Source organism: Pan troglodytes, chromosome 4, assembly GCF_028858775.2.
Source record: "Pan troglodytes isolate AG18354 chromosome 4, NHGRI_mPanTro3-v2.0_pri, whole genome shotgun sequence".
Lineage (NCBI taxonomy): Eukaryota > Metazoa > Chordata > Mammalia > Primates > Hominidae > Pan > Pan troglodytes.
In genome coordinates, this window is record NC_072402.2 from 18904475 (window position 1) to 18929432 (window position 24958).

At 37.8% G+C, this 24958-nt stretch overlaps 1 long non-coding RNA gene across 3 annotated transcripts in view; it reads left to right on the top strand.

Moving 5' to 3' along the window:
- Window positions 1-24958, top strand: part of LOC107974646 (uncharacterized) — a 162603-nt gene that overhangs the window by 134151 nt on the left and 3494 nt on the right. The window lies entirely within an intron of this gene.

The window sequence follows — 24958 nt, forward strand, 5'->3', positions numbered from 1 at the left end:
GAAATCAGGTTTTTGCCTGTTTTTGTTCTTGTTGCTGCCATAACATGTCTCTCTTGCAAGCTGCTCCATGTAATCTAGTGTGTGGTTAACACACACAGGTTGGCACAGTCCCTGCCTGGAACGTGGAGAGGCTCATACTTGGATTTCTCAGGTCAGGCTCATTGGTGAATGCTTACATGTTCCGACATTTTCCCCAAAGCATGGTTTCTAATCCAGGATGGCTGGTCCAGCCTGGGCTTCCAGCCACAGCTGGTCATTTTCCCAGAACCAGCTCTGGCGTGCTGCTTGAGTCACAGCTCTGACCTTCCCTCCCTTCTGTTAAAGTTCTGTTTTAGGTGGCCTTAATGTCCATTTCTGCTACTGTGGTTGGGGAAACCTCAGCCTTACAAAGGATGTTCTCCTTTTCTTTTGGACTGTATGCTATTAAATCCTGGTCTTTGTTCAGAAACAAAAACAAAAACCTCAGCTCTTTACAAAAACTGAGTTTCCCATTTATAAGTCTAATTTTTAAAGCAAAGATGACAAATGATTACTCTTAAATCTTTTTATCTGCTGGATTCCGTGGAGAAGATTTTGAGAGACTGGTGGGTTACAGTGGTACAAGATTATGAGGGCAATTTCCCAACCAGTAAGAAAAGCCACAATCACTCTAATCATTAGTTATATAATTACCTCTAAGAGGAGCGAAAGAAAAGATTCTGCTTTCAAATGACAGAAGCCCTGAAAATCTCATCTAAGGAACTGGAAATAACTTGTCTGTATTTTTTTCCTCTGCGCTCTAAATTCATTTTTAGTAACAGTGGAAGCAATTTGAAATGAAATACAACACTTAAAGCAAATGAAACGGAAATGAATGCCAGCAGTAAATGGCAAGAAGAAATCCAGTTCAGTGTGTTCCTCAGAAATCTTGTCTCTTGGGACTAAATGCTGCCAATTTAACTCTTATCCTTGTTTTTCAAGTTTTACCATCTCAAAGCTATCCATTTTATATTAAATTAGTTCTGTTATATTATGTCAATTTGTATTCTTAAGAGCACAAGTTTGGCCTCAAATAGACCTGAGCTGAGATCCAATTCTTTAATTTATCTGTGCTGTTTTCTTTTTCCTTAGCTTTAAAGTGGAAAAAATGCTACTTACATTTTATTTATGAAGGTTAAAGATAAAGTGTCTGATATGGGACCTATCATATGTGGTAGGCACTTAGTACATGGTAGCAATTATGATTATTATATCTGATATTAGCATTATTATTATGATTTGTTTTAATCTTCAAAGTATCAACTGTTTCTATTACATTTGTGGTAAATACTCCTAAACAGAGTTTTTAAGTTCAAGTGTCCAAAGTTGTTAGAAACAAAGATATTTGACAATAACATAATCATATCACATGACCTCATGATTTAACCACCTCCCAAAGTTGCCACCTCCTAATATTATCACCTTGGGGGTGAGGTTTCAACATATGAATTTTAGAGGAACATAATCATTCAGACCATAGCAATAATGAAGATAAAGAGTTTATTCATAGATAAATGTTAAGAAGTAGATACTGTTTGTTAGGAAAAGTGTCCACAGTTAGGGAGAAGTTAGATGTCTGGTGTCATCTTTGATTTTTGTGTTTATTCCTGAACCCTGTTGCCTGGCTTCCTACACTATTTCTTGTGTCTTTTTCTTGTAGCTAAACTTGAACATTTTTTCCTTGAGTACCATTTTACAATCAACTGTGCTTTTATGCAGTGGACTTTCACTGAATGTCCCCTATTGGAAATTTTAACAATTTAACAACTATTTATTTGATACTTTCTGTATAACCAATATTATTGAACATCCTAGGAACACATACATAAATAAAACTTGATCTCTGCTTTCAGAAAAGTTGATCTATTTGGAAAGATATCAAGAAAATAAACAACCTCAACATTATCACATGGTTTTATAATAACATAATTTCTTAGGGGTTCTGTGGTTGGGGGAGGAAACACCAGGAACTGTCTTGGAGGAAGCTGAAGTTTTTGTGCAGTCTTTATGAATGAAAAGTTTATAAGAAGGACAAGTATAGAACTAGAGTTTCTGGAATTGGGAACATCATAAATAAAAGTACAGATGCAGAATATCACCAGGTAATATGTGGAAAACTGAAATTGGCTTGTAAATTATAGGGTTGGGGGTAGTAATTGATAAAGCCATAGAGATGCACAGATGCCCCATGTGAGAGGGTCCTGTGTAGAAGGCTGAAGTGCATGCATTTCATCTCAAAGACAATGAGAAGCTCCTGCAAGGGCTGTTTAAGTGAAGAATAATGTGCCATTTAGAGTTTATAAGTACTGAGTGGCAGTCATTCACAATTCAAACCAATTCTGATTCATACTAACAAAATTGAGAGTTCGGAAGTAATTTGGCAAACATAGAAAGACGTATTCAAAGTCAAGATTCAATTCTCCACATATATCCCATTCCATTTGCTCAAGCCCTGGATCCCTGAGAGAAATCCAGTGAAACTGCCCTTCACTAAGGATTTGAGAAATACAGTGTTGAGGAAATCACATGGTCTTTTTATAATAGTGATTTACTCATTGTTTTCTCCAAGGTAGAAATGCTGGTGGCAAACACTATAAATAAAATGGGTTGTTACTTTGGTGTTTACCAAAGAGAAGGGCCTAAGACAAATGCTGTTATTAGGGAATGCAAACCAGGAAAGTAGGGGTAAGACAGAGAAGGAGGGAGAACAAATATCTGAGTGTTAATAACAGGCTGGCAGTAAAACTGATAGCTGGATCTTGTAGGAGTATCCTGTCAACTACATCTCAGGACAGTACATCTTGGAGGATGAAGGAAGAATTTATTCATCAACTACTGTCTCCGTTGTATTCTCATTGTGTGTCCCTAACATTATCTACTTGGGTTTGCGTCTTAAAATCCACCAGGGAAGCCCTGGGTGGGAAATGAAGCATATGTAGGGTAATGGCATGAGGGAATGTACTATTGGGTTATACTTACATGAAGTCATTAGAACCCATACAGATTGAGCCACTTCTATTGTGGCCAGATGTGGGTGGTGGTGATCAACAGCCCTGAGGTTGAGACAAATCTGAAGACTCTCATATAGACACCCTATGGTCAATGGGGATGAAACAATCACAGCGTGCAGAGACTGTATTGGAGCACATTCATCTTCAATAGCTAAGTGGATGTGGTGTTTAAAGCAGAGGGTAGGACTGGCATTACCATCACATCTCTGTGGTTTGTAGGATCTGCTGAGTTCTTTCACACTGGCTAGTTGGTAGTAAGGTATCTAGGATTGTTTCTGATAGTCCTTATGTTCTTCTTCAGTGGTTTAAATATAGGAATTCCAGCTGTCACGAATAGAGATCTGACTTGAGTAAACATGATCGAGATTATATACACCTTTTCCCAGTATCAGATGAACGCTCAGGGTGGTCATAGACATAGACACTTTGAAGGAAAAAAAACCAATTGGGTTTCCTGAAACGGGGCTTCATGATGGCTGAGTAGAGGCATTCAGTACTTCCCTCCCTCACAAAAAACAAAATTGTGAGGAGATCATTATACTTCAAATAGAACATCTAAGAGAGAACGATGCTGGAATTAAACAGAGAAGCGACAGGAAACACCTAAGGCAAGAAAGGAGAGGAAAGTGAGGAAATCTGCCCACCTAGGATCAGCCAGGAACCTGGAGAGGCTTCCGATCCAGGGAAAGAGTAAATGAGTGACCCTCAGTGGTTCATATTTCCACCACAGACTCTTGTAAACCTTGCCACAAAAGAAACTGTCAACCCATGCGGGCCCTGAGACTAAGATAGGTGGCTTCCTGTAGTCAGGAGCATCATGGATTGCTCCAAAGAGGGAGCTCACACCAGGTTCCACACCTGCCTCCTGAGTCCTGAGAAGCTATAGAAAGGCACTATTTTGAGATCCCAGCCCCTGCCAAATTGCATCTTACCCTGGGGCCCAGTAGCCCTTCATCTCCACATCCTTGGAGCCCAATTACCACCACTGAAAGCAACCCCACCTTCCCCAGCAGCAAAACTGAAGCACAGCCAGTGCCACCCAATCTGAACAATCAACCAGGAGCCTAGGGATCACCCCACCCCTGCCTACCACAGCCAGCACCCACATGTCCCACTGGAGAAACTGAGGACTGGTCTGCTGACCTGGTTTCCATCATCCCCCACCCAGCATCAGACTTCTAGGTGTTACCCTACTCATTCACTACAATTGGCAACTTAGCACTCCCCATGAGGGCCTGATGATGGGCCCAACCAACCTGTTGCTACCACAATAGCTGGCACCCACCCTCATGCACCACATCCAGGCCTAGGAACTGACATGCACAGCTCATTGCAGTCACTGCTAACACCAATGTGGACCACTTGGGAACCAGAAGATTGTTCAATAATTGCTACTGCCATTTCCCATATCATGTCTAATATTCAAGAACCTAAGGACCTTCTCACTCAGCCAACTTCTGCCACTCCTCAGCACATAAACAAGCTGCCTGGAGGCCCAGGAATTAGACTGCTTTGATTCAATAACATGAGTGACAGCAAGTGCCACCTTGGGGCCTTAGGACAGCCAGGCTTGGGCCCCACTGGGCCACCACCGGGACCTGAGGGCTGGTCAACTGATGTCCCTGTCCCCAGCAAAAGTTTACCCCTAGAAACCACACCCTAAGTCATTGAGGAAATCAAAGACACCACTGACCCTTTTTACAGCCAAATAAATCATGTGGAGACTACACTACAGCACAAACCCAGAATAAAAGCCAAAGTGCCCTACCCACCATAGTTACATCTTCAGGAAAAAGTTGTCCTATAAGAAAGAAAATTTTAAAAACTGAAAAAAATTACACCAGATGCACAGGTATGAATGTAAGCACAAAATAAACATGAAAAAACAAGAAAATATGATACCTCCAAAGAAACACAATGATTCGGCAACGAGATTCCAATGAAAAAGAAATGTATAAAATCCTAGATAGATAATTCAAAATAATGATAATAAAGAAGCTCAGTGAATTGCAAGAGAATATAAAAAAATACAAAGAAATCAGGAAAAAATCAGGCTATTAATGAAAAATTTACCAAAGAGAGGGATATTATTTTTAAAAACTCAGAAATTCTAAAACTGGAGAATGAACTAAATGAAATACAAAATACATTTGAGAGCTTTAACAATAGACTAACTCAAGTAGAAGAAAGAATTTAGAAACTTAAGAACAGGTCTTTTGAAATTACCTAGTCACACAAAAATAAAGAAATAAGAATAAAAAAGAATGAATAAAGCTTTACATGACATATAGGATGCCAAATGTGACAAAATATTCCCTTTTTTTGGTGTCCCAGAAGGCAAAGAGAAAAATGAAAGGAAGAAAAAAACCTACATAATAAGATAATAGATAAAAACTTGCCAAATCTAGCAAGAGATTTAGATATCCAGATACAGGAAGCTCTCAGATTTCCCCCAAAAGGATACAATTCAAAAAGTTCTCCAGCGCACATTGTAGTCAAACTGTCAAAAATCAAAGACAGAAAAAATTTGCAAAACACCAAGAGAAAATTGTCTAGTCACTTATAAAGTAACCCCCAACAGATTAACAGCAAAATTCTAACCAGAAACTTTAAAACCCATAAGAGAATGAGATGATGTATTCAAAGTGCTGAAAGTAAAAGAAAAAGGAAGCAGCCAAGTTTTTCTTTATAAATGAAAAAGGAATAAAATCTTTTTCAGATAAACAAAAGCTGTGGGAATTCATCACCACTAGACCAGTTCTGCAATAAATACTCAAGAGAGTCCTACAGGTGGAAGTGAAGGAATAATATTTACCATCATGAAAACACACAAAAACATAAAACCCACTAGGTAGAGCAAAAACACAAATGAGGAAGATAAAGGACTCAGATGTTATCACTACAGAAAACTACCAAACCACAATGATAAACAATAAGAGATAAAGGGACAAAAGATACATAAAACAGCCAGAATCAATTAATAAAAGGACAGAATAAGACCTCACATGAAAAGGGATTACACTTTCCACTTAAATGATACAGACTAGCTGAATGGATTAAAACAAACAAAACCAAATGATGCAACTATATGTTGCTTACAAGAAACTCATCTCACCTGTAATGGCACATTTAGGCTGAAAGTAAAGGGATGTAAAAGGACATTGCATGCCAATAGAAACCAAAAAGGAGCAGGAACAGCTATGTTTATATCAGATGAAACAGAATTTAAGTCAAAAACAGTAAAAAGAGGCAAAAAGGTCATTATGTAAAGATAAAAGGATCAATTCAGCAAGAAGTTTTTAACAATTTTAAACATACATGGTCCCTGTACCAGAGCACTCAGATATATAAAGCAAATATTAGATCTAAAGGGAGAGACAGACCCAACACAATAATAGTTGAGGATTTCAATGTCCTACTGTCAGCATTGGACCGATCATTAAAATAGAAAGCTAACAAACAGTAAATTTAAACTGTGCTTTAGACCAAATGGATCTAACAAACATTTATGGAACATTTCACTTAATAGCTACAGAATATACATTCCTCTCATAGCACATGAAACATGCTCCTGGATAGGCCATATGTTAGGACACAAAATAAGTCTCAACAAATTTTTAAAAAATCAAAATTATGCCAATATTTTCTCATACCACAATGGAATAGAATTATAAGTCCATGACAATAGGAATTTTGGAAACTGTAAAAATTCATGAAAATTAAACAACATGCTCCTGAATGACCATTAGGTCAAGGAAAAAATTAAGAGATAATTTTTTAAATTTATTGAAACATGAGAAATGAAATATAACATACTAAAACCTATGACATACAGCAAAAGCAGGGCTAAGAGGCAAGTTTATAACAACAAGCATCTACATGAAAAAGGGGGAAAGAATTCAAATAAGCAATCTAATAGTGTACCTCAAAGAACCAGAAAAGTAATACAAAACTGAACCCAAAATTAGTAGAAGGAAAGAAATAATGAAGATCAGAAAAGAGCCAAATGAAATAGAGACTAAAGTAAAAAACAAAACAAAGTAAAACTAAACAAAAACAAAGTATTACCAAAATGAAAAATTGTTTCTTTGAAAAGATAAACTTCTAGCTAGACTAACCAAGGAAAGGAGAAGAACCAAATAAAATCATTAATGAATAAGGTGATTAAGACAATTGATGCCACCAAAATATAAATGATAAGCAGGGACTGTTATGAACAACTATATGTTAATTAACTAGAAAACCTAGGCTGGGCGCAGTGGCTCAGGCCTGTAATCCCAGCACTTTGGGAGGCCAAGGCGGGCAGATCACAAGGTCAAGAGATCGAAACCATCCTGGCCAAAATGGTGAAACCCCATCTCTACTAAAAATACAAAATTTAGCTGGGCGTGGTGGCATGCGCCTATAGTCCCAGCTACTCGGAAGGCTGAGGCAGGAGAATCGCTTGAACCCGGGAGGTGGAGGTTGCAGTGAGCCAAGATTGCACCATTGCACTCCAGCCTGGGCAACAGAGTGAGACTCCTTTTCAAAAAAAAAAGAAAACCTAGAGGAAATGAATACATTCCTGGATACATACAGCCTACTAAGATTGAATCAGAAAGATATAGAAAACCAGTACAGAACAATAACATATATTGAGATAAGACAGCAATAAAAAGTCTCCCAAGAAATTAAAGTCCAAGCCCAGACGGCTTCACCACTGAATTCTACCAAAATTACAAAGAAGAACTAACATGAATTCTTTTCAAACTACTCAAGAAGTTGAGAAAGAGATGATTCTTTTTAACCCATTCTATAAGGCCAGCATTACCAAAGCCAGACAAGAGCAGAACAAAAAAAGGCAAACTTCAGGCCATGTCCCTGATTAATACAGATGCAAAAATCATCAACAAAATACTAGCAAATTTAATCCAACAGCACATCAAAAAGATCAATTGCAATTTATCTCAGGAGTGCAAGGATGAATCAATATATGTAAAACAATACATGTAATCTGTCACATCAACAGAATGAAGAACAAAAACCATATGGTCATCTTGATAGATGCAGAAGAAACATTTGATAAAATTCAATATTCATTCATGACAAAAACTCTCAACAAACAAGGCATAGAAGGAACATACATCAAATGAGGGCTATGTGATGTAACTATTTGATCAACCAACAGCTAATTTTACACTGAAAGGAGAAAAGCTGAAAGCCTTTTCTCTAGAACTTGGAACAAGTTGAGGATGTCTATGCCTATTTTCACCACTTCTATTCAATGTAGTACTGGAAGTCCTAGCCAGACTAATCAGGCAAGAGAAAGAAATAAAAGGCATCCAAATTGGAAAAGGAAGTCAAATTTTACCTCTCTGCTGATCATATGATCTTATATTTAAAAATACCTAAAGAGATCACCAAAACACTCTTGGATCTGATAAATCAATTCAGTAAAGTTGCAGGATACAAAGTCAACATGCAAAACTCAGTAACATTTCTATACACCAACAATGAACTAGATGATAAAGAAATAAAAAAGGCAGTCACATTTATAACAGCTACAAAATAATACCTAGCAATAAATTTAACCAAGGAGGTGAAAGACCTCTGGAAGGAAAACTACAAAACTTCAATGAACAAAATTGAAGAGGACAAAAACAAGTGGAAAGATATCATGTGCTCATGGACTGGAAGAATTCACATAGTTAAAATGACCATACTACTTAATCAATATACAGATTCAATGCAATCCCTATCAAAATCCCAATGTCATTTTTCACAGACATAGAAAAACAATCTTAAAACTTGTATGAAAACAAGGAAGAGCAATCCTGTAGGAAAAAATCAATCTTGAAGAGGAAAAAATAACCTGGAGATATCACATTATCTAACCTCAAAATACATCACAAGGCTATAATAACCAAAACAGCATGTTATTGTTATAAACAAAGAAACAGAATGAACATCATAGAAATAATCACAAAAATAAATCCATGCATTTGTAGCCAACTCATTTTCAACAAAGGCACCAAAAATATCCCTTGGAGATGAAACAACCTCTTCAATAAATGGTTCTGGGATAACTGGATTGCCAAATGCAGAAGAATGAAACTGGCCCCTATTTCTCGCCATATACAGAAATCAACTCATGATGGATTAAAGACTGAACATAAGACCCGAAACTACAAAACTAATAGAGGAAAACAGGAAAAACACTTCAGGACATTGGTCTAGGCAAAGATTTTAGGGATAAGACCTCAAAAGCACAGGCAACAAAAACAAAGATAAATAAATGGGACTATACTAAATGAAAAAGCTTCTGCACAGCAAAATAGAAAATCAACAGAGTGAAGAAACAACCCGTTGAATGGAAGAAAATATTTGCAAACTCTTTACCTGACAAAGCACCAATATACAGATATACGAGAAATTCAACTCAATAGTAAAAAAAAAAAAAAAAAAAATCCCATTTAAAAGTGGGCAAAGGACATGAATAGATGTTTCTCAAGAGAAGACCTACAAATGACAATGGATATGTTTAAAAAAATACGCTCAGCATCACTAATCATCAGGAACATGCAAATCAAAACCATAGTGAGATATCATCTTATCTCAGTTAGAATGGCTATTACTAAAAACACAAAAGTAGGAGATGCTGGTGAGGATGTGGAGAAAACGGGACTCACATACTGTTGCTGGCAACGTAAGTTAGTACAGACATTATGAAAAATAGTATGGAGATTTCTCAAAAAAATAAAAATAGAACTGTCATATACTCCAGCAATCCTGCTACTGGGTATTTATCCAAAGGAAAATAAATCAGTGTTTTAAAAAGGTGCATGCACTTCTATGTTTATTGCAGCACTATTCACAGTATCAAAGACATGAAATCAATCTTGGTGTTCATCAGTGAACTAATGGATGAAGAAAACGTGGAATATAAACACAGTAGAATACTATTCAGCCATAAAAGGGAATGAAGTCCTGTCATTTGCAGCAACATAGATGGAACTAGAAGTTATTATGTTACATGAAATAAGCCAGGTGTAGAAAGACAAATATGACATGTTCTCACTTATATGTGAGGTCTAAAAAATTGATCTCATGGAGGAAGATAGTAGAATAATAGATATCAGAGGCTAGGAAGGGTGTGTGAGTGGGGTGGGGGGATGAAGACAGGTTAGTTAATGGGTACAAATATACAGTTAAAAAGAAGGGATACATTCTAATGTTTAATAGCATAGTAGGGTGATGATAGTTAACAACATTGTATTGCATATTTCAAAATATCTAGTAAGAGAGGACTTGAAATGTACCCAACACATAAATTGATACTATAAGTAATGGATACCCTAAATACCCTGACTCCATCGCTATACATTATATGCATGTAACAAAATATCACATGTACCCCATGAATATGCACAAACATTATATCAAAAACAAAGACAAAACATAACTGTATTTATTTAGGGAAGGATCATGTTATAATAAGACAAGAACATCAAAGGGACCTTCCGTTTAGTCTTCCCCATATGACTCAGAGTCATGTGCATAGATGATGGGTAGCGGTGAATGAAAAACACCTAGGATTTTCAGGAGTGATTGGTGTTGGCTCTGAGGTAACATTAATTTCATAGGACTCAGAATTTCAATAGATCCATGGAATTTTGATTTCAGTCCAAATTACAGAAAGTCAACAGAGACCTTGAGTATATTTACGGTCATCATCCCAGGTACATAATGGTTGGGATAGATGTTCTTCACACCAAGCAGAATCTCAGCAATAGTCAACATTTCAATCACTCTCTTGTGAATTCTCCTTTTTTTTCTTTTTGAGATGGAGCCTGTCTCTATTGCCCAGGCTTGACAGCAGTCGTGTGATCTTGGCTCATTGCAACCTCCACCTCCCACGTTCAAGCAATTCTCCTGCCTCAGCCTCATGAGGAGCTGGGACTACAGGCATGTGTCACCATGCCCGGCTAATTTTTTTGTGTGTTTTTAGTAGAGGTGGGGTTTCACCATGTTGGCCAGGCTGGTCTTGAACTCCTGACCTCAGGTGATCCACCTGCCTCAGCCTCCCAAAGTGCTGGGATTACAGGCGTGAGCCACTGCCCGGACTCTTGTGAATTCTCTAAACTCTCTTCTCTCATCTCTTATACTCATGATCTAAAAACCCATGCCGCATACACTCCTACCACCTGCATGGATAAACTCAGCTACCTGCCTTCTCTGGGTCTGTAACCACAAAACAGATCACCTATTAGGGAAACACACACACACACACACACACACACACACCCCAACGTCAATGTACATGGTCTTCAATCCTGTATTGCTTCAGACAGTTTGCTCTCACACTTTTCACAGCAACAACTTCAAATCTTTCCTACTCTTCTCAAAGCTCTAATAGCCCATTTCAAGCTCCCTATTCTGGGAAGAGAGCCTTGCCTCCTTCTTGAATGAGTAAACACGAGTTATTAGGTGGGAATTCTGTCAATTTTCCCCCAAAAATATACAGATTGAAGTGTGTCTATAGTCACAGTCCTCTTTTCATTTTATGTTACAATGCAGGAAGTGTCCCTTCAGATTTCAAAAGGTAATTTTTGAATTTTTGAATTCCATGTATGCTCGGAACTCTGATTTCCAGAAATCTTACAATTCTTTTATCTTTCATATGTTCCCCACTTTTTCCCTCTCAGACCCTGCTCTAATATCTCCTGTAACCAGGAATACTTTCCTGGATTCAATATTATCCTCAGGCTATGCTATCTACAGCCCTTCTCTCACTCTGTTCACAGTTACAAGTATCTAAAGGGGTCTTTAAAAAGGCAAGAGATGCAAATATTAGAAGGAAGGAATAAAGATATAGCCTCAACTTTCTAATCCAAATGTACATGGGTTATGAGCAGCCTCATTGAAAACATGTCAAGGGAGTGTCCTTAGCAGAGAACCTGGTCAAAACATAGGATTAGCATTCAGGAAAGAAGCTCAGAATTTACTGGGGCTTTATGATCTTGCCAGAGAAATTTTAGCGAGCACAATGGTGGGGTATAGTAGGAAGGGAAGAAAGTGAGCAAGAGAAAAAGAGAGAAGAGAGGAATTTGTTGTATGTTAAAAGCACACAGTGAGTTGTGGAGATGATATTGGTAAAGCAGTGTTTCCCAAACTTTCCTATGCATAAAATTCAACTGCACCCAGGTGAAAATACATTTCTCCAGTTTTCATCCCAGGTATGATCCCCAGAACAAGAAATTTGAACTTTTAACAAGCACCGTGGGTGACTTTTTTGATGAGGCAAATATGAGAGGGGTGCATTCTCAGAGGGTCCTCAGAGGGTGTGTGTGTGTATTTATGTGCATAGATGCTAGTACTTAGCTGTTAAACAAAGATGATGGACATGGAGAATTTGGGTTCTAACAGTTTCTTGGAGCTCCATGGATCTTTGGACCACACAGACTTACCTGTGGCTTGAATGGTTAATTGTCTGATAAGTGTGTCCCTTAGGTGTTCCTTTCGGTGTTTAAAGCTGGCATCTGTGGTTGTTGTATCAGCAATCAGCACAATGAGGCAAGTGAGGATGAGGTCCTAGCTATATTATGACCATGGTTATGTGGCTTAGAGGATTGAAGCCTCAAAGACTTGAGTCAGTTTCAGTCCAGCAGTGGTGTTCTTAGGGAGTATCTGGCTGACATTCTTGGCTGGCTTCAGCACATGGCTTTTTATTATGTTCAGCCAAAACTGTGTCATAAGGGTGAACCAGAGCAGTGGGGTCAGGGGTAAGATGAGAAGGAGAGTCAAGAAATATCTAAGCAGTAACTGTGAGAGGAGTTTGTGATTGATTATAAGGGAGAGACAGAAAGATAAACGAGCTTTCTGCCTTAGAGACTAGGTAACTGATGATGCTGTGGATGAACAGAAAATGTAGGATAAAGAGCTGGTTTTCTAGGGTAGAAAAGCTCACTTTTGCATCCCTGGAGTTGAAGGTGCCTATGCTACATTCACACGGGAATGTTCAATGTTACGTATTTATGGAACTCAGTAAAGAGAAATGGGTGGAAGTTCCAGGATCCATAATATGATGGTTAATTTTATATGCCAAGTTGGTTGGGCCACAGTGCCCAGATATTTGGTTAAACATTATTATGGATGTTTCTGGGAAGGTGTCTTTTGAATGAGATTTACCAGTGGTCCCCAAACATCTTGGCACCAGGAATCAGTTTTGTGGAAGACAATTTTTCCATGGCTGGGGTGGGTGATGGTTTTGAGATCAGGCTTAAGATTCTCATAATGAGACACAACCTAGATTCCACATATGTGTAATTCACAATAGGGTTTGTGCTCCATGGAGAATCTAATGCTGTAGCTGATCTGAAAGGAGGTGGAGTTCAGGTGGTAATGCTCACTTGTCCGCAGGTCACCTCCTGCTATGCAGCTGGGTTCCTAACAGGCCATAGTCCAGTATGGATCCATGGACCAGGGTTGGAGACCTCTGAGATGATTGTCTAGACCAGTGGACTTTAAGCAGATTATGATCTTTAATGTGAGTGGTCTCATCTACTCCATTGAGGGTCTTAATAGAACAAAGACTAATATCACCTGGTCAAGAAGGAATTCTGCCACCTGTCTGCCTTCAGGCTTAGACTGTGACTCTTCTTGCATCTCCAGATTAGTGACCTACCCTGCAGATTTTGAACCTGCACTTCCACAAATACATAAGCTGATTACTTGAAATAATTCTCTCTCTCTCTCTCTCTCTCTCTCTCTCAGTAGATTTATACATATAGGACTGTAATACATATGGTATATAACCTCAGAGAGAGGGCTGGGGAGAGGAGAAAGACAGAGATAGGAGGGAGGAAGGGAGAGAGAGAGAGATTTAAATATACACACACAGAGTCCTGAGTGGCTTAACACTGGGGATATATTCTGAGAAATGGTTTTGATACGGTTTTTCTGTATCCCCACCCAAATTTCACCTTAAATTCCCATGGGTTGTGGGAGGGACCCGGTGGGAGGTAATTGAATCATGGGGGCAAGTCTTTCACGTTCTGTTCTCATGATAGTAAGTAAATCTCACAAGATCTGATGGTTTTATAAAGAGAAGTTCCTCTGCATAAGCTCTCTCTTTTTGCCTGCCACCATCCATGTAAGAAGTGACTTGCTCCTCCTTGCTTTCTGCCATGACTGTGAGGCCTCCCTAGCCATGTCTCAGGTATGCAGCAGTGTGAAAACGGGCTCATAATGTTCATTGTGTGAACATCAAAGAGTGTACTTACATAAACCTAGAGGGTATGCCTACTACATGCCCAGGCTACATGAGATAATATATCTCCTATTAAAAAAAAAAAATATATATATATATATCAATAGGATATATATATATCCTATTGATATATATATATCCTATTGATATATATATCCTATTGATATATATATATCCTATTGATATATATATATCCTATTGATATATATATCCTATTGATATATATATCCTATTGATATATATATATATATATCTCCTATTGATATATATATATATCTCCTATTGATATATATCTCCTGTACACATGGTACTGTACTGAATACTATAGAAAATTTAACACAATGGTATTTGTGTATCTAAACATATCTAAACAGAAAAGGTAGTGCATTTTGCTACAACACTGTGATGGCTACAGATTTATACAGTCACTAGGCAATAGGAATTTTTTTTTTTTTTTTTTTGACGGAGTTTCGCTCTCGTTGCCTGGGCTGGAGTGCAGTGGCGCAATCTCAGCTCACCACAACCTCCACCTCCTAGGTTCAAATGATTCTCCTGCCTCAGCCCCCCGAGTAGCTGGGATTACAGGCATGTGCTACTGCGCCCAGCTAATTTTATATTTTTAGTAGAGATGGGGTTTCTCCATGTTGGTCAGGCTGGTCTCAAACTCCCAACCTCAGGTGATCTGCCCGCCTCGGCCTCCGAAAGTGCTGGGATTACAGGTGTGAGCTACTGCTCCTGGCCAGCAATAGGATTTTTTTAGTTCCATCATAATCTTATGGGGTTGCTGTTTTATATTCAATTGTTGCCCAAAATATCATTATGTGGCACATACTATATTCCCCCCCTCTCCCCGCCACACATCTCATTGGTCCTGTTTCTCAGAAGAACCCAATCTTCTCTGAAGATTGAAATTCGTCTAACAATAATGCATGCTTTTCTTTTTCTGTATTGTACTTGGTAGCCTAAATTCAGGAATAGACCCAGCACTGTGCTGTTCGTCTAAGGTCCTAATGTAAGGTAACATTAGCAAGTTAGATAATGTTTCCTGTGGATAGAAATTAAGGTCAACATCAATGGGGTCCAGGCTTAGTGGAGAATGAGGTGATGACATAAGGGAGCTGGTAGTCATGATAAAAAGGGAAGGTAAATTTTAAAAAATCTCTCTCTCACCTTAGACTCCAAACTATATTCTTAAGGCAGCCATTTTTTCTTCCATGGCTTGAAGAATTACCCAGAAAGCCACCACTGGTGCTTGCTAATTGACCCAGAGAATTACTCCAGGTGGCTACAACTCTCACCATCTGCTTTGGACCCTCTCTCCAGTCTGGTGTCCCCGATTTCTCTGCCATTGGCACCATTACTTGGAAGCTTTCTCTCTGCTTGGCCCCAACAGATTGATTAGCTATTTGGACAGTCTGCTGTTCTTTGGACAATCACTGCAACATGTGCAGCTTCTCAAATTACCCCCCATGGCAACTGCGGCCAGCAGTAAGTGGTGACCAACCGTCCAACACAGCTCCCAGGACACTAAGTGCCTGCTTCATGGGAGCATTGAGAGGCTTCATTGCTATGTTCTTATGTTGAGCAAATTTTGTGTTCAAATTTCTCTTGAAAACAGAGACACAGTCAATATACTGGTGATATTTTACAATACCCACAACCACATAGGGGTAAAGTATGAATGCTAAAGGGTTATAAGCATTAAGAATTTTATAATACTTGATAATCAACAGAATTATCCGGTGATGTGAAAATGTAGCTCCCGTCAGAAGACAACTTGCTGGGATTTAATCTCACATTTTACAGAGAATTAGGCTATTACGAGCTTTCTTATTTGTTGAATCATCATCGTGCCTTCTGGAATTTAGAAGCATGACTGGTCAGGGTAATCATTATTTTGGGCCCCACTGGGTTTGCAGTAAATTCGAAACTCTGAAACAATTCAGCTTTGACCTTTGGACTTTCTTAGCAGGGCCAGCTGTAGACCTAGTTCTGCCTACTTTTCAGGGAAAAGTCATTGTTTTCTATGACCAGGTCATCCACCCAATAGAGAAACTGCATGAGCATCTGAGTGTTTTATATTGCTGTATAATGAATACTGAGGATGCCATTTTTCATTTATCATGGCTGCTTGACTAGGCATTATTTTATGATGAAAATAATATAGCACTTAGAGTCAGAAAAATCTGGAATTTGTTTCTTACTCAATCAAGCTGTCACCTTCAGAAATTACATCATTTTCAGGTCTTTTGTTTCTGCATCTGTAAATTTGATCTGTTGCTCCATTCTTAAAGTAGATGTAATCGTTAACAATAAACTGTAACCTAAAGTTATAAATTGACTTCAATTTTACAATAATATTACACATACATAAAATTTACACAGTGATTCTTGTTCTTTAGCTGTTCTCTTTTTATTATAAGTTATATCATGCAAAGACCACATCTTTCTTTTTGGTCACTGGAGTGCCATATAAATTGTTAAAACTTGTAGTCCATTAAATGTAAAGCTGGCTGATGATAATTGATTTTCTTCTTTTTTGGTAGTGCTTTCTTGTATCATTCTTTCTTTTTTTGACTGAAAAATATATTTTAAGTTGTTATGCTTGTACTTCATTATTACATATCCAATGTCAATCAATATAAAAAGCATTTAAACTAGTAGTTTCACAAACACATATGTGGCCAACATTTGCACCAAATTCAGAACATATTTTTTTACCATCTTTTAAATGTATCTTCTCTTAGGTATATGATAATTAATATAGATTTATTTCAGTTCTTATATTATTACCTTTCCTTGTCCTTCTCCCTCTACTCTTTGTCCTTCAGAAAAATCTCCCCTAATAAATCTTTTGCTTGTCTATTTTGTGTAATTTGTGATATGTTTCCATATATCACAAATGTTACTATCATATATGTTACTGTGTTTGTCCTTGATACTTTTTTTGTGGAGTTTATCTTGCAGTTTATTTATTTATTTTTTATTTTGTTAGGTTTTTGGGGAACAGGTGGGGTTTGGTTACATGAATAAGTTCTTTAGTGGTGATTTCTGAGATTTCAGTGCACCCCTCACTCAAGTAGTGTACACTGTATGCTGTGTGTGGTCTTTTATGTCTCATCTCCCTCCCCCCCCTTCCCCTGGGTGCCCAAAGTTCATTGTATCATTCTTATGCCTTTTGTATCCTCATAGCTTATCTCCCACTTACAGGTGAGAACATATGATGTTTGGTTTTCCATTCCTGAGTTACTTCACTTAGAATGGTCTCCAATTCCATCCAGGCTGCTATGAATGCCATTATTTCATTCATTTTTATGGCTGAGTAGAATTCCATGGTATATATATCACAATTTCTTTATCCACTTGCTGATTGATGGACCACTGGGCTGGTTCCATATTTTTGCAATTGTGAACTGTGCTGCTAAAAACATGTGGGTGCAAGCTTCTTTTTTATATAACGACTTTTTTTTCCTCTGGGTAGATACCCGGTTGTGGAATTGCTGGATGAAATGGTAGCTCTAATTTTAGTTCTTTAAGCAATCTCCACACTGTTTTTCATAGTGGTTGTACCAGTTAACATTCCCACCAGCAGTGTAAAAGTGTTCCCTTCTCACTATATCCATGCCAACATGGATTTTTTTTTAATTTTTTGAATATGGCTATTCTCGCATTGTGGTTTTGATATGCCTTTACCTGATCATTAGTGATGTTGAGCATTTTTTCATTTTGAGTATGTTTGTTTGTCATTTGCATATCTTCTTTTGAGAATTGTCTGTTCATGTCCTTAGCCCAGTTTTTGATGGGATTGTTTAATTTTTTTTCTTGTTGATTTGTTTGAGTTCCTTGTGGATATTAGTTTTTTCTCAGATGTACAGAAAGCAAAGACTTTCTCCCCTTTTCTGGGTTGTCTGTTTACTCTGCTGATTGTTTGTTTTGCTGTGCAGAAACTTTTTAGTTTAATTAAGTCCAATCTATTTATCTTTGTTTTTCTTGAATTTGCTATTGTGTTTTTGCTCATGAAGTCTTTGCCTAAGCCAATGTCTAGAAGAGTTTTTCTGATGTTATCTTCTAGAACTTTTATGGTTTCAGGTTTTAGATTTAAGTCCTTGACCCATCTTGAGTTAATTTTTGTATAAGGTGAGAGATGAGGGTCCAGCTTCATTCTTCTACATGTGGCTTCCTAGCACCATTTGCTGAATAGGGTGTTCTTTCCCCACTTTATGTTTTTGTTTGCTTTGTCAAAGATTAGTTGGCTGTGGTTATTTGGCTTTATTTCTGTTTTTTTGTGTTATTATTATTCTGTTCCATTGGTCAGTGTGCCTATATGTATACCAGTATGATGCTGTTTTGGTGATTATGGCCCTATACAATAGTTTGATGTAAGGTAACGTGATGCCTCCAGATTTATTCTTTTTGCTTAGTCATGCTTTGGCTATGCAGGCTCTTTTTTGGTTCTGTATGAATTTCAGGCTTGTTATTCCCAGTTCTGTGAAAAATGATGGTGGTATTTTGATGAGGATTGTGTTGAATTTCTGGATTGCTTTTGGCAGTGTGGTCATTTTCACAATATTGATTCTACCGATGCATGAGCATGGGATGTTTTTCCATTTGTTTGTGTTGTATATTATTTCTTTCAGAAATGTTTTGAGTTTTCCTTGCAGAAGTCTTTCACCTCCTTTGTTAGGTATATTCCTAAGTAAATTTTTTAAAATTAAATTTAATTTTTTTTGCAGCAATTGTGAAAGGGGTTGAGTTCTTGATTTGATTCCCAGCTTGGTCACTGTTGGTATACACAAGAGCTACTGACTTGTGTACATTAATTTTGTATCTGGAAACTTTGCTGAATTCATTTACCAGTTCTAGTTGCTTTTTGGAGGAGTCTTTATGATTTTTGAGTTATATGATTATATCATCAGCCAACAGTGATAGTTTGATATTCTTTACTGATTTGGATGCCTTTCTTTCTCTTGTATGATTGTTGTGGTTAGGATTTCCAGTACTGTGTTAAATAGAAATGGTGAGAGTGGGCATCCTTGTCTTCTTCCAGTTCTCAGGGGGAATGCTTTCAACATTTCCTGGTTCAGTATTATGTTAGCTGTGGGTTTGTCTTAGATGTGTTTTATTACCTTAAGATATGCCCCTTCTATGCCAATTTTGCTGAGTGTTTTAGTCATAAAAGAATGTTCAATTTTCTCAAACGCTTTTTTGCATCTATTGAGATAATCATGTGATTTTTGTTTTTAATTCTGTTTGTGTACTGTATCACATTTATTGACTTGCATATGTTAAACCATCCCTGCATCCTTGGTATGAAACCCACTTGATCATGGTGGATTATCTTTTTGATATGCTATTGGATTCGATTCACTAGTATTTTGTTTAAGATTTTTGCATCTATAGTCATCAGAATTATTGGTCTGTAGTTTTCTTCTTTTTTTTTCTTTTTTAATCATGTCCTTTTCTGGTTTTGGTATTAATGTGACAATAGCTTCATGGAATGATTTAGGTAAGATTCCCTCTTTCTCTATCTTGTATAATAGTGTCAATAGCATTGGTACCAATTCTTCTTTGAATGTCTGATAGAATTCAGCTGTGAATTCGTCTGGTTCTGGACTTTTTGTTGTTGTTGTTGGCAATTATTTTTATTATCATTTCAATCTCACTGATTGTTATTGGTCTCTTCACAGTTTCTGTTTCTTCCTGGTTTAATCTAGGAGGGCTGTAAATTTCCAGGAATTTATCCATCTCATCTAGGTTTTCTAGTTTATGCATGTAAAGATGTTCATTAACCTTGAATGATCTTTGTATTTTTGTGGTATTGGTTGTAAATATCTCATTTTGTTTCTAATTGAGTTTATTTGGATCTTCTCTTTTTTTAATTGGTTTAGCTTGTTAATGGTTTATCAATTTTATTTATCTTTTTAAGGAACCAGCTTTTTGTTTCATTTATCTTTTGTATTTTTTTTTTGTTTTAATTTCATTTAGTTCTCCTCTAATCTTTGTTGTTTCTCTACTTCTGCTGGGCTTGGGTTCGGTCTGTTCTTGTTTCTCTAGTTCTGTGAGGTGTGAGCTTAGATTGTCCATTTGTGCTCTTTCAGATTTTTTTCTTTTGTTTTTATTTTTTTGAGATGGAGCTTCGCTCTTGTTGCCCAGGCTGGAGTGAAATGGCATGATGTCGGCTCAGGTTCAAGTGTTTCTCCTTCCTCAGCCTCCCGAGTAGCTGGGATTACAGGCATGAGCCACCATGCCTGGCTAAGTTTGTATTTTTAGTAGAGACAGGATTTCTCCACATTGGTCAGGCTGTTACAATTTCAGACTTTGTGATATAAGCATTTAATGCTATGAAATTTTCTCTTAGCATTGCCTTTGCTGTATCCCAGAAGTTTTGATAGGTTGTGTCACTATTATCGTTCAGTTCAAAGAATTTTTAAATTTCCATTTTTCTTTCATTGTTGGGTCAATGATCATTCAAGAGCAGGTCATTTAATTTCCATGTATTTACATGATTTTGAGGGCTCATTCTGGAGTTGATTTTCAGTTTTATTCTATAGTGGTCTGAGAGAGTACTTGATATAACTTCACTTTTCTTAAATTTATAAAGACACGTTTTGTGGTCTATAATATGGGCTATCTTGGAGAATGTTCCATGTGCTGATGAATGGAATATATATTCTGTAGTTGCTGAGTAGAATATTCTGTAAATACCTGTTAAGTCCATTTGTTCTAGGGTATAGTTTAAGTCCATTGTTTCTTTGTTGAGGTTCTGTCTTCATGACTTGTCTAGTGCTTTTAGTGGACTATCAAAGTCTCCACTATTCTTGTGTTGCTCTCTGTCTCATTTCTTAGCTCTGGTAGTAGTTGTTTTATAAATTTGGGATCCCCAGTGTTAGGTGCATATATATTTAGGATTGTGATATTTTTCTGTTGGACTAGTCCTTTTATCATTATATAATGTTCCTCTTTGTCTTTTTTAACTGCTGTTGCTTTAAAGTTTGTTTTGTCTGATATAAGAATAGCTACTCCTGCTTCCTTTTCGGGTCCATTTGCATGAAATGTCTTTTTACACCTCTTTCTCTTAAGTTTATGTGAGTCCTTACATGTCAAGTGAGTCTCTTGAAGGTAGCAGATACTTGGTTGGTGAACTCTTATCCATTCTGCCATTCTGTATCTTTTAAGTGGAGCATTTAGGCCATTTACATTCAATGTTAGTATTGAGATATGAGGTACTATTCTATTCATCATGCTATTTGTTGCCTGAGTACCTTGTGTTTTTTCTTTCATTGTGTTATAGTTTTATAAGTCCTGTGAGATACATGCTTTAAGGAGGTTCTATTTTGGTGTAGTTTTCAGGATTTGTTTCAAGATTTAGAGCTCCTTTTAGCAGTTCTTGTAGTGTTGGCTTGCTAGTGGTGAATTCTCTCAGCATTTCTTTTTTTTGTCTGAAAAAGTCTGTATCTTTTCTTCATTTATGAAGCTTAGTTTCACTGGATACAAAATTCTTGGCTGATAATTTTTTTTAAAGGAGGCTGCAGATAGAGCCACAGTTCCTTCTAGCTTGTAGGGTTTCTGCTGAGAAATCTGCTGTTAATCTAATATGCTTTCCTTTATAGATTATCTGGTGCTTTTGCCTTACACCTCTTAAGATTCTTTACTTTGTCTTGACTTTAGATAACCTGATGACTCTGTGCATAGGTGATCTTTTTGTGATAAAATTTCTCAGGTATTCTTTGACCTTCTTGTACTTGGATGTCTAGATCACTAGCAAGGCTGTGGAAGTTTTCCTCTACCATTTCTTCAAATATGTTTTCCAAACTTTTAGATTTCTCTTTTTCCTCAAGAATACCAATTACTCTGAGGTTTGGACATATAACATAATCCCAAACTTCTTGGAGGCTTTGTACATTTCTTTAAATTCATTTTTCTTTGTCTTTGTTGGATTGGGTTAATTCAAAAAGCTTGTCTTCAAGCTCTGAAGTTTTTTTCTTCTACTTGTTTGATTCTATTGCTGAGACTTTTCAGGGTATTTTGCATTTCTCTAAGTGTGTCCTTCATTTCCAGAAGTTGTGACAGTTTTTCTCTTATGCTATATATTTCACTGAAGATTTTTCGCTTCATATCTTATAACTTTTTTGATTTTATTAAGTTGGACTTCACCTTTCTCTGATGCCTCCTTGATTAGCTTAATAATCAACCTTCTGAATTATTTTTCTGGCAATTCAGGGATTTGTTCTTGGTTTGAATCCATTACTCATGAGCTAGTGTGATCTTCTGGGGGTTTAAAGAAACTTGGTTTGTCATATTACCAGAATTGTTTTTCTAGTTCCTTCTCATTTGGGTAGACTATGTCAGAGGGAAGATATGGGGCTCAAGCGTTGCTGTTCAGATTCCTTTGTTCCACAGTGTTTCTCCCTTAGGTAGTGCTCTCTCCCTTTCCCTAGGGATGTGGCTTCCTATGAGCCAAACTGCAATGATTGTAATTTCTCTTCTGAATCTGGCCACCCAGCAGAACTACCAGGCTCCAAGCTGGCACTGGCAGGTGCCTGCACAGAGTCCTGTGATGTGAACCATCTTCAGGTCACTCAGCCATGGATAGAAGCATCTGCTCTATCACAGGTGGCAGGGGAGTGAAATGGACTCTGTGAGGGTCCTTAGTTGTCGTTCATTTATTGCACTAGTTTTGTGTTGGTTGGTCTCCTGCCAGGAGGTGGTGCTTTCAGGAGAGCATCAACTGTGGTAGTATAGGGAGGATCAGGTGGTGGGCAGGGCCCTAGAGCTCCCAAAAGATTATGTCATTTGTCTTTGGCTACCAGGGCAGGAGAGAAAGACCGTCAGGTGTGGGGAGGGTTAGGCGTGTCTGAGCTCAGATTCTCCTTGGGTGGGACTTGCTGCTGCTGCTGTGGAGAATGGCGGTATTGTTCTTAGGCCAGTGGAGTTATTTTCCCAGGGGGTTTATGGCTGCCTCTGCTGCCTCATGCAGGTCGCCAGGGAAGCAGGGGAAAGCTGGCAGTTACAGGCCTCACCCAGCTCCCGTGCAGCCCAAAAGACTGGTCTCACTCCCACCATGCCCTCTCCCAAGAGCACTGAGTTTATTTCCAGGCAGCCAGGTGAGCAGGGCTGAGAACTTGCCCCAGGCTGCAAGCCTCCCCACTGAGAAAGCAAGCAAGCCTTTCAGGTTTTGCACTTCCCTGCCTGCCTTGGCTTCTGAGCTATGTTTGCACTCCTGATTCACCTCCTCCTCTGAGTTCTGTCCAGGAAACTTCCCATTCAGCCGAAATTGTTACAAAGTTCAGCTGGAAGTTTCCTTTTCCCTGTGGTCTTTTCCCAGTTCCCCTGTGAGCCCTCCCCAAGGACCTCTGCAAGACAAAGTCAGAAATGGCTTCCCTGGGGACTGAGAGAGCCCACAGGGCTCTTTCCACTGCATCTTCCACCCCTATATTTTGCTTGGCTCTCTAAATTTGTCTGATCTCCAGGTAAGGTCAAATTCTCCCATGATCTGGACCTTCAGGTTCCCCAGTGAGGGTTTGTGTTCTGGGGCAGATGATTGATCCGCCTTTCACACTTGGGACACTCAAAGGTTTTCAGCTCTCTCCTGGGTCCTGCAGGAGAAATCTGCTACCTTCAAAGAGTCTGTGAATTCTCTTGGCTTTCCTGGTATGTTCCTGTGGTAGTTCCTGGAGCAAAAGTTCAGGATGTGAGTCTCCACACACTGCTGTGCTTCTTTAGATTTTCTTCAATGAGGTTTAAGCGAAGGGAAACTTTTGATAAAGTAACCATGTGTCAACATTTGTATTTTAAAGTGATTGCTGACCTTTGTTTATGGTAGAAGTGATAAAAATTCTGTACTGTATATTACCAGCAGGTAGTAGAAGCAAATGTGAGAACAAACTTCAGTGACATCGACATCATAATTTATAAAAATATGAGAGTTGAGCATGTCAGATATTCTCCAACTGTACCCTTTCACATTCCACTCACATATGGCCATTGCCTCATAACTGAGAAATGGTCTTTCATTAAATCACCATTGTCATTGCAATCTATTGTAAAATAAATTAATTTAACATCTATTTATTTCTATTTCATCAATATCACTAGAGGAATTTTACCCACAGAAAGAGTCACTCAATTGTTGCAAATTATTATCTCTGTATTTGCATATTTATTTTTGGAAATATGTTTTATTGTGGAATGGAACAATACAATTTCTCTTATTGAATTGCCTTATTGAAGATGAAAATTTTCTACTAAAACTCTAAAACTCTAGTCATTACTGTGTTGTATTCTGATATGTCTATTCTCTCTGCTAGCTGATAATAAATTCTCTATTTTAAATCATTACATAACTTATTTCTTTGGTTGCAAAAGAACAAATACATCTTCATGCTTTTTGAAATTTGGATAAATATTTGACTGTGGAAGGCAAACTCACTCTTTTATAGAAAATAAAGTGTACTCATTATCCATTTTTTCATAACTACAGAATAGGTAACGATTTTGTGTGGCTTCAAGTAAATTTACTGCACTAACAATGGTGGTCTAGGAGCCATTCAAATTTGTAGGAAAAACTTTGCAACAAGTGCTTAAAATAACAGTGCAGAATATATTTTGTGATTCTGTTATGTGAATATTTCTTTAAGTGGGCAACACGTTGTAATTTATTTTTTATGGGTGCTTTATTAAT